General features: G+C 33.9%; 1 protein-coding gene across 4 annotated transcripts in view; it reads right to left on the bottom strand.

The window, feature by feature from the left end:
- Positions 1-9,156, bottom strand: part of GRIK2 (glutamate ionotropic receptor kainate type subunit 2) — a 442,240-nt gene that overhangs the window by 4,799 nt on the left and 428,285 nt on the right. The gene's annotated exons all lie outside the window — the stretch shown is intronic.

Genomic DNA, 9,156 nt, shown 5'->3' with positions numbered 1-9,156 from the left:
AAAAAAAAAAAAAAAAAAAAAAAAAAAAAAAAAAAAAAAAAAAAGAAGCAGTTCTGAAATACATTTTTGTGACAGATAAATGACATTTTCAGATATGATTTTAGAAAATATAATCCAATGTCTTGATCCTGAATTCAGATTGTTAGGGAAAAGCAGTGTAATTTTACAGAACTTGCAGACTATTTTTCAAAACTGTTGTCCATTGAACACTTCTAGTATATGTTACAAGACTCTCTGCATAATTCAAAGAAAATAACCTTTTGCCCCAACTTACCTTTCACACTGTAGGCATATCAGCTATTATTGATTTTTCACAAACACTTACAAAATCATAGGTTGTCTTCTTACATGTTACCAGCAGATAAATGCTGCCTCTAAGTCATCTTAGATATAGTCAAATAGTAGAAGAGTTGAATGAAGGTATACAGTTCTCTAAACAATAGTGCAATTAAGTGCATCTATTTTGTTGCAGAAAATTGCTATAAAGTATTAGAAAAAAGAGCTGCAATTCTATGTGGGAAGTTCAAGTGTACAAAAGAAAATTTTAATCAGAACTGTATTCTCCTTTTAACACAAAGCAATTCTGAAAAATCTCATCTCCTTAAGAAGAGTAAAGAAGCAACCTCTTTCATTCTTTGCCACAGCTGACTGCTCCCAAGTCACGTAGAATCAAGATGATAATTTTGTGAAATGTTACCACTGTTTAAAATCTAGATAGCTTGTGCATGGCTTTACATTTTGATGGGGAAAAAAAAATAGTATCTTTGCATGGATACAATAATATGAAAAGTAGACAATATTTAAACCATTTTCATTACATTGCTCTACAGGAATTTAGAAAAGTAATTAGAAATCATGTAAGCATTTGTTAGACATAGAATTGTAAAACTATCAGCATAGATTTTGCTTTTAACCACCTAAAAATGCAACAGGAAGACAGGAATATCATTCCTGCACCACCCTTAACATTCTGATTTAGGTGAGTGTTTTAAATATAGAAGTCTCCAATTTCTTTATATTTTAAGTTTTATATTTGTTCCCCTCTTTGATGCAGTTAATATAAAGTTGACTGTCAACATTCAATTAAAAAAAAAAAAAAAAGTAAGGTTTACTCAGAAATTCTTTCCTTCCAGTACTGTGTCAGATATTATTTGAAGCCTTCTTTAATTTTCTTAAAGCAGTAAGAGCAGTCATCCTGCATCACCATGTTATGTTACAGGTCAGTGTTCTAGCATCTAGTAAGATATATCAACCAAACTGTTTTTTATCCTCTTGCAGCTATCTGAGAAAGAATGCACAGCCCTACCCTGATCCTCCCTCCTAATCAGTTCTGCTTCCATATGCCACTCCTCCAGGGATTTTGAAGGTGTATACGGAAAACCTGTCAATCCTGAACACCCTAGACAGAAACATGAATCATAGCAAAATGTCTTAGATGTGACTGTTGATCTCAGGTTGTACACATATATATGTACACACACACATATATATATATATATATATATATATATATGTATATAAAATATGGTTACGTAAAAAATATTTTGCCACAGACTTTTCTGATGTAAGGCATTTTCAGTCCATTGCAGGGATAATGCACAGGTACGCTGCAGATTAAGTTCACATCAATTAGCTGAACATATCACCCATTCTCAATTTCAGATTTAGCAGTTATTGGTAGTAGAATGAGTAGCCATTTTAGGAAGTTATTTTCCAGACAAACTGCATGAGAGATTTCATTGCTTGCTCAAAGACAATAATATCAAGCAAAATGAAAATTTTAATTCCATAAATTAAGCTTTGCTTCCACCACAGTATCTACAAAATCAAGACGGGTAGAGTTGTTCCAGACAGCTTGACTGGGTTGAATGCTGATTGTTTCAAGGATGTTTCTAGCTATTGTATGGAGACGATCAACAAGAATCTGATGGGACTGATCCTTCCTGTAACAAAACAACTGATATATTCTTCCACAGGCTGAAGTGATCACTGAGTTTTACATTTATGCGATGAACTTAGATGGCATACGGGACCTCATTCCAGTCCACTTCTAGCATACATTGTTAGTATCTCCCAGTGGGACAATAAGATTCCAGTTGCTTTAAATAAATCATGAATTGATGTAAAAAAAAAAAAAAAAAAAAAAAAAAAAAAAAAAAAAAAAAAAAAAAAAAAAAAGCTACTCTCAAATTCTAAACTTTATTTCCTGACAAACTAAAATGTACTCTGATGGAATACAGAGATGTCTGATAAAGCAAGTCTGAGTCTATTTAAAGTCTTCTGAAACTGTTTAACATGGTTTCCAGTCTGAGTGCATCCTGACAACTACGCTAGTTCCTGTGGCTGATGGGGAACTCCTATCAGTGCAGAAAGCTTTTTCAAAGGTGACTTTGTTGAGTTCTGCCAGCAGCCTTTCTGGCCATCGCACTGACCATGATGTTTTTCTGACTCACCTGTGGACCTAGGCTGGGGCAGATGGGATTGCACTTGTGTGGTTCCACTCTTTCCTCTCAGAGAAATCCCAGAGGATGGCATAGGGCAATTGCTCATCAGCCCTGAGGGCTCTCTCTCATGCAGGATTCGACAAGGTTTCATCCTGTCATCTCTCCTTTCAACATGTATATGAGGCCACTGAGGAGATAATGAAATAATTTGGGCTGTGGTGTCATTGGCACGCAGATGATACACAGTCCTACTTGTCAGACCAGGATGGCGCAGTCATTTTGTGCTTCCAGTACCTGGCTGAAATAGGGGTATGATGACAGCTTAGTCCAGGGAGATAGGTGCTATATTGGACAAGAAAGGGAAGCATTCAGAAGACATTATCTACCCTTATTATTCAGTTCCACCTCTTGTGAAAGAGGTTTACAGTCTCAGATTTCTCTAGGTTCTTAAGTTTGGTTCTGGGTTTTCAAATTGGATCAGTAGTGATAAGTACTACTTAACACTCGTGTTTCAGCCAGTGACAGTAATTTCTACCAATGTGAAGCTTGCCACACTAGTCCAGTTCTTCTTCCAGAACATAATACTGCAGTCCGGTGTCCTTGGACAATGGCTACAAATGACTGCCAGGTGTTTAGTAAGTGTTGACAGCAATTCATAGTACCTCAGCCATGCATCTGCCACTGACCAAATAAATATGGTACTACCTATCTGATTTAGAATTATATCCAATACAACATTTCAATGGTGTTATATGTTGTGATCACAGCTGTGCAGGGTATTTCTCTGCCTTTCAGTAGAGGTGATCTTGATTGCACTGAAATCAGTCACCTGAGATCTTGCACTCTCAGCCACTGGATGTGAAAGTTCACTCAACCATTAAATCATTTTTGATCCTAGATCTAAATTGATTCTCTATTCTTCCAAGGAAGGTCAGGTTTGTTGATCTTCAGACATGGTGAAAGGAGTAATGCTGATATAGAATCAATCCTTTGGAGTATGCATCTATCCCAATTAAAATACTGTATATAACACCATATAGTTTAATTTGAAATAAATAGTCTATTTTACAGACACATACAGCCTTTCTTACCTGCGTTCAGCTGTATCCAAACAGCTTTTTATAAAGTTTGCTGAGCTAAAGTCCACTGTACATTATTCACTGTAAAAATTTAGATGAGTTTTATAGTTCAGTGTAATAGTATAAATCTAATATAAAATTTGGCATGGCCTCAAATCACATTGAACACAGAGAGAGTATTAGTAATAACTTAATGCCAACATTTCTACTTTTGGAAACACTGACTATTATAGTATCAAAATGGTTATTATCAATTTCTTTATAATTATATGGTTTCATCTGGCAGTCTAGGATATTTTCTCAATCTAAAAGGCCACTGGAAGTTCTTGTAATTACTTTGCTGGTTTATGCAAAAGTCAAAGTAATCTAAATCACATGAACTAAACTGAGTTTGCTACTAGACTTAGCTATAGTATAGCTGATTAATTCAAAGATTAATATTTATATGTAAAGTAGTATTTCTATAGATGATGTGTTATTTAGGGGAAGAAAATGAAAAATTATTAGAAAGACATGAATGTTTATAATTGAATTTTTTTTCCGTGAGAATAAAAAACATACTTTCTTCAGAGGAGCCAACAATTATATAATGGGAATGTTTCTTCTTTCTATTGATGAATGAAAATGAACTATACTTGATAGAAAATAAACATGTGAGGGTTTCCAAAAAATGTTTTCATACAACTTTAAATTGTTGTCAAACATAAATTATTCCATAAGTCAGACTTGCAAGTTAAGCCATGATCTTTGATGAATATCTATGGAGTGAAAGCGAGATTCCTGAAATTGTATTCCTACATTTGTACTTGTGCCATGGTCAGCTTTAATTCATTTATATTCTTTCTGTCCTTTGTTTCTTGAATGATGCAAATTAAGATATTAAAAATATCTCAGAAACAAGATCTATTAGCAAATAGTTATTGGTTGAGATGAAATCAAATATCAAAGTAAAGATAATTTTTTGAATGTTTTATTCTTTGCAAATTATTTTTTAAATGCCACGGCCAGTCAAATTGGTTTTTTTTTTTTCTTTTTTTTCTGGTTTTTCTGTGAAAGGTGAGGGGGTTGTGGGTTTGATTTTGGATTTTTGTTTTGTTTTGTGGTTGTTTTTTTTGTTACAGTTCCTTCCATTAGAAAATATCCTCTAATTTGTACTTAGGTGGTTTCCAAGGGGGCATTTAATTACAATTAATACCTCAACTTCAAGTAATCTGTACAGTTACACACACATAAATTAACCATACAAGTCTATACATCCACATACAGTGCTCTAGGGAGTACAGGATGATAGAAGTTCCCAATTTTCCAACTGCATATCTGCAGAATGCAATGTGCTAATGTTGGAAAAACATTTCTTTTATGAGCTGTCACAGTTGCTGCTTTTCCCAGACAATATTAAAAATTCTGAGGTTACTCCATTACAAAATGTGACATGACAATACAGGCTACATCACTGACTGTATGTTGTATAAAACTTAGAATATAAATCCCAGAGCTTTTACTTTGATTTACCAAGAATGCCCACATTCTTTTTTTTCTTGTAGCCTGAGGAACAGGCTTTTCCACTTTAAAATTTTTAAAACTTACCTCCCCCTGGGAAAAAAAAAAAAAAAAATCACTAGTCTGGGATTTACTTTGGGGTTGTTCCAAAAATACTAGAAATTATTGTCCCAATTATCAAAAGCTTTTGATATTAAACTATTAGGAATATTCTCTGAACTCCAATAACACTGTTATAACTGACTTTAAAAAAAAAAAAAAAAAAAAAAAAAAAAAAAAACTTTAAAGAAAACTAATTTAGAAAAATTCAGAAAATAAACCCAACAAACCATAAAATATTGTAGTAAAGTGATTACCTAATAATTTAATATGAAAAATGAAAAGATTTTTAGGATCCATTATATTTTCATTTTTCATATTAAATTATTTGGTAATTTTGTGTTGCACTGATAAGATAACAGTTAAATATGGAAATACTGACTTTCTATGTATCCTGCTGATAAAGAAGCATCCACAATATTCTAGTATTGATTAACTTCTTCCTGTAAGACCATTCCTTATAGGACAAGTTACATGTATGCTCACCTCAATTCTAAAAAGAAATATTCTAAGACATAATGAATTAATTTTTTCCTGGTGCAGATTGTAGAAGGACCTTGACAAATAACTCGTGTTAGCATTTACACTAACTTCATGTAAACAGATCAAGAACATATGAAATATATTTGAGAGAAGCACAATCAGGATGTGATGTCAACTATATATGGTTACAACATAACAGCTTTTTCAGCACTGCAGCCCTTGGCCCCTCCTCTCCTCTTGGGAATGATGCGGGTCCACTACATTAATAAGACAAGGTTTCAAGATAATTTCTCAAGTTAATGCCATTTTCTCCAAAGAAAACATGACCAGGGTAGGTACAAGGACAACCATTTTCAAGGGTGACCATAAGCAATGTTCTACATATTCTTGACACTGCCTTCAGCAATCCTGTGAATTTCATCCTAAAATTTTCAGCAGTGCACAAGGAGTTTCTACCACACAGTTGACACATATTAATATCTAATCACTGTGTGAAGATGGTAACAAAATGGAAATAATCTCAGAGAAGACTTCTTTTTTCTTTTTCTTTTTTTTTTTTTTTTTAAAGGGAAGGTCAATAAATTATCAAACTGAGAATCTTCAATATATTATGATAAATTTTAACGGTCTTCAAGGTCAGTATTTTCCCTGGCTTTTATCATAATAACATGAGCTATATGAAACTAAATGTATGAAATGGACATAAACCCATAACACATTGAAGCATATCAACTGGAAAAAAAAAAAAAAACAAAAAAAAAAAAGACATAGTAATTGTTTTAAATGGCTTCTGTTTCTAACATTGCTTATTCACTGCCCTCTGAGTGCCTGTTAAAATCAGGGAGCAGGTCATTCACCATCAAATGCAATTATAAAATGCAAATGACTGAGCATTTATTGTCAAGACTGGCTAGATAAAAAAGGTCTGCTTAATAACATGTTTCCAAGCAGATGACATAATTAGATGTTTGTATCATAAACAATAGGAAAAAATACAAGACTTTAGCATTTTTTAGAAAGGCTGCAATTAAAAAATAGGTGAGCATTTTGACATAAATTCTATTAAAAAGTAACAATTAAATTGTCCTCTGAGAAATTAAAAGGCACCATCTTGTGGTTACTCTGAAAGAATGCAGTCAGAACAGCCTCTGGCCTGCCATTTCCTCCAACCCCTTCCTGCTGCGTCAACTGGAATGCCAAAATTCTGCCATAGACAAGGACAATGCTTTGTCATTCCCAATACTTCGTCTGAAAAAAATCAGTGAGACTATTTACTAGGTAGGACTAGAGGGGTTCTTTAGCTCATAGTACACCCCAGGTTATCACATTACTCAAATGTGTGTTTGAGGTAGACAGCAAATTCAGAATTATTAGCAATCGTAGAAAAACTACACTTTATTTCTAAGTTTAAGATTAAATACTACCATAAACTAAAGTCTCTGCAGCTCAGTAAATCTGCATGAATTTTTGAGCCAGCTAAGATCAGAAACTTCTATTCCTGTTATCCTTACATTATCAAAAACCAAAACATAGTTTGCACATTTTGCAGGTGGTGTTTGAGATTTTTGTACACAATTTATTTCAGGCAAGAGTCAACCAGTTAAGTTTGTGCCATCTTCAAATACATAGTTAGTCTCATATACAGGTCACAGTTCAGCTTTCAGAATTTCTTGTTCAATAGAATGTTTAGTTATAAGTCAAACATTGTTTTGTATACAACACTGTCTGCTTTGGGTCTAGTCCAGTTAACTGCTGTTTCATTGTACCTTGTGAGCTAAACTATTCAGACTGATCTTTCTCAACTCAGTTGTGCAGCTGAGCAGTGAATTATTTACCATGGAAAGTTCAATTGGTTTTGTCTTCCTTGGGAAATGTATGTAAAATATAAACCAGTATCAATTTACTGGTTTATATTGATTACTGGCTTTATTGATTTTATAGTAAATTATAAATAAATATTTCAGAGAGGCAGATTTAACTGATGTTTAGGTTATGATTTGATTGTATAACTCCAAAAAATACTTTGTTGATGCTGTTATTTCAGTATGTTCTAAGATTTAATCTGATATTTTGTATTATAGGAAGTCTATGACCAGATCTCGCTTAGTGAAACAAAGAGTTATGGTGTGCTGAGATGTGTCTCATTTCACATTATTTGAAGTACTCAACAGTTAAAATCTAATAAAATGTACATCTGCTATTTTTTCACAAACAGACCTAGTTCTGACCTGCTGATGGCTCAATGAGTTTTGAATGGCTATAACTAATAGAATTGAATCCATGTATTGTTCCTTCTACATCCATCAGATCTGGATAGTCTAGAAAATGCTTAGTAAATTAAGACACTCATTTTTCAAAGAAACTAGCCATAGTAAATGTCAGTGACTGACAGTCTAATGGTGATAACATCCAGGTTTATCTTTGCCTTTGAAAGGTGTCAGTAAAAGATGAATTTCTCTGTGTCTGGAAAGTGTTGTAGTGGCATGAATTCATTTGTCTCTCAGAAGGACTACAGCTAGTGTCACTTGTTTCTTTTGGACTTCTGAGCATGTCAGGAACATGGATATTATGAACCACTTTGGTTACAAGATGCAACATTTTTTTTAGTGAATAACATAATTTTGTCTGCTGCTTTTCTGAGCTCAATTATTTTCAAGATTTCACTTCTACATCTAGGTTCACACCAACCAATGTCTCTGTTTATATCTGCACTCTAAGAGCAGGGTGACATTGAAAATGCTAAAAAACCACATCAAAATTATACACTTGAAAACTGCATTGCCTCCCTATTGGAAGTGCAACAGTATATTTTGTAAACATTAAAAAGCAAACACATGTTAATATGGCCCTTTATATCCCAGGATATTCTATATATTCTGCAGGCAAAGTTATTTGATTTCTTTTGTTTCCTTGTTGTTAATATGATCTTCCCTGTTTCCAAATGCTGACAAGAATTATACAAATGCCAAAATGATACTCTGATTCTAAAAGAATTAAACTATAAATGTCACCAAAAATAGGTGCCACCTCTCTCCCCACAGGAGAGCCAGGGCAGCATTATTTGAATGGCTTACCCATCAGAGGAGATGTAGAGATTGGAGACAGACAACAGTACTGTTTATATCCCCTTTTGCTGCTCCTAGTCCCTCTCCCAGGCAAAGGGAATCTGCTACATTTGGAGAAGATAAGACATTCACTGAAGGCCTGTGGGTGCTTGAAAAAGAGTGGCTGAAGGGATGATGCAACAGACCATCCATTAGGGATGCTGGCATTATTTTTCTGTTAATTTAATTCCATAAGTCAAGTTTTACTGAAATTTTAGTGGTCTCCTGACATCAGGGTATGTGGGTGTGACAGGTAGGGGATGGAAGTTAAAGAGATTGGCAGCAAGAAGGAAAGAGAAGAGGGACACCTGACTCAACTGCTTCAAATTCATTCCTAACTTTTGTAAGTATATAAGTACTTGATGATGAGACCTTTCTGGTGCAAAAGTACAGCTAAAAGGTCAGATACTTCCAGTCACTGCTATCTCTATGTATCACTAACAACAA

The sequence above is a fragment of the Athene cunicularia genome (genome assembly GCF_003259725.1).
Source record: "Athene cunicularia isolate RWA chromosome 3 unlocalized genomic scaffold, athCun1 chr3_part1, whole genome shotgun sequence".
NCBI classification, from domain to species: Eukaryota; Metazoa; Chordata; class Aves; order Strigiformes; family Strigidae; genus Athene; species Athene cunicularia.
The sequence above is the reverse complement of the archived record's forward strand: the minus strand, read 5'-3'. Positions and strand labels throughout refer to the sequence as shown.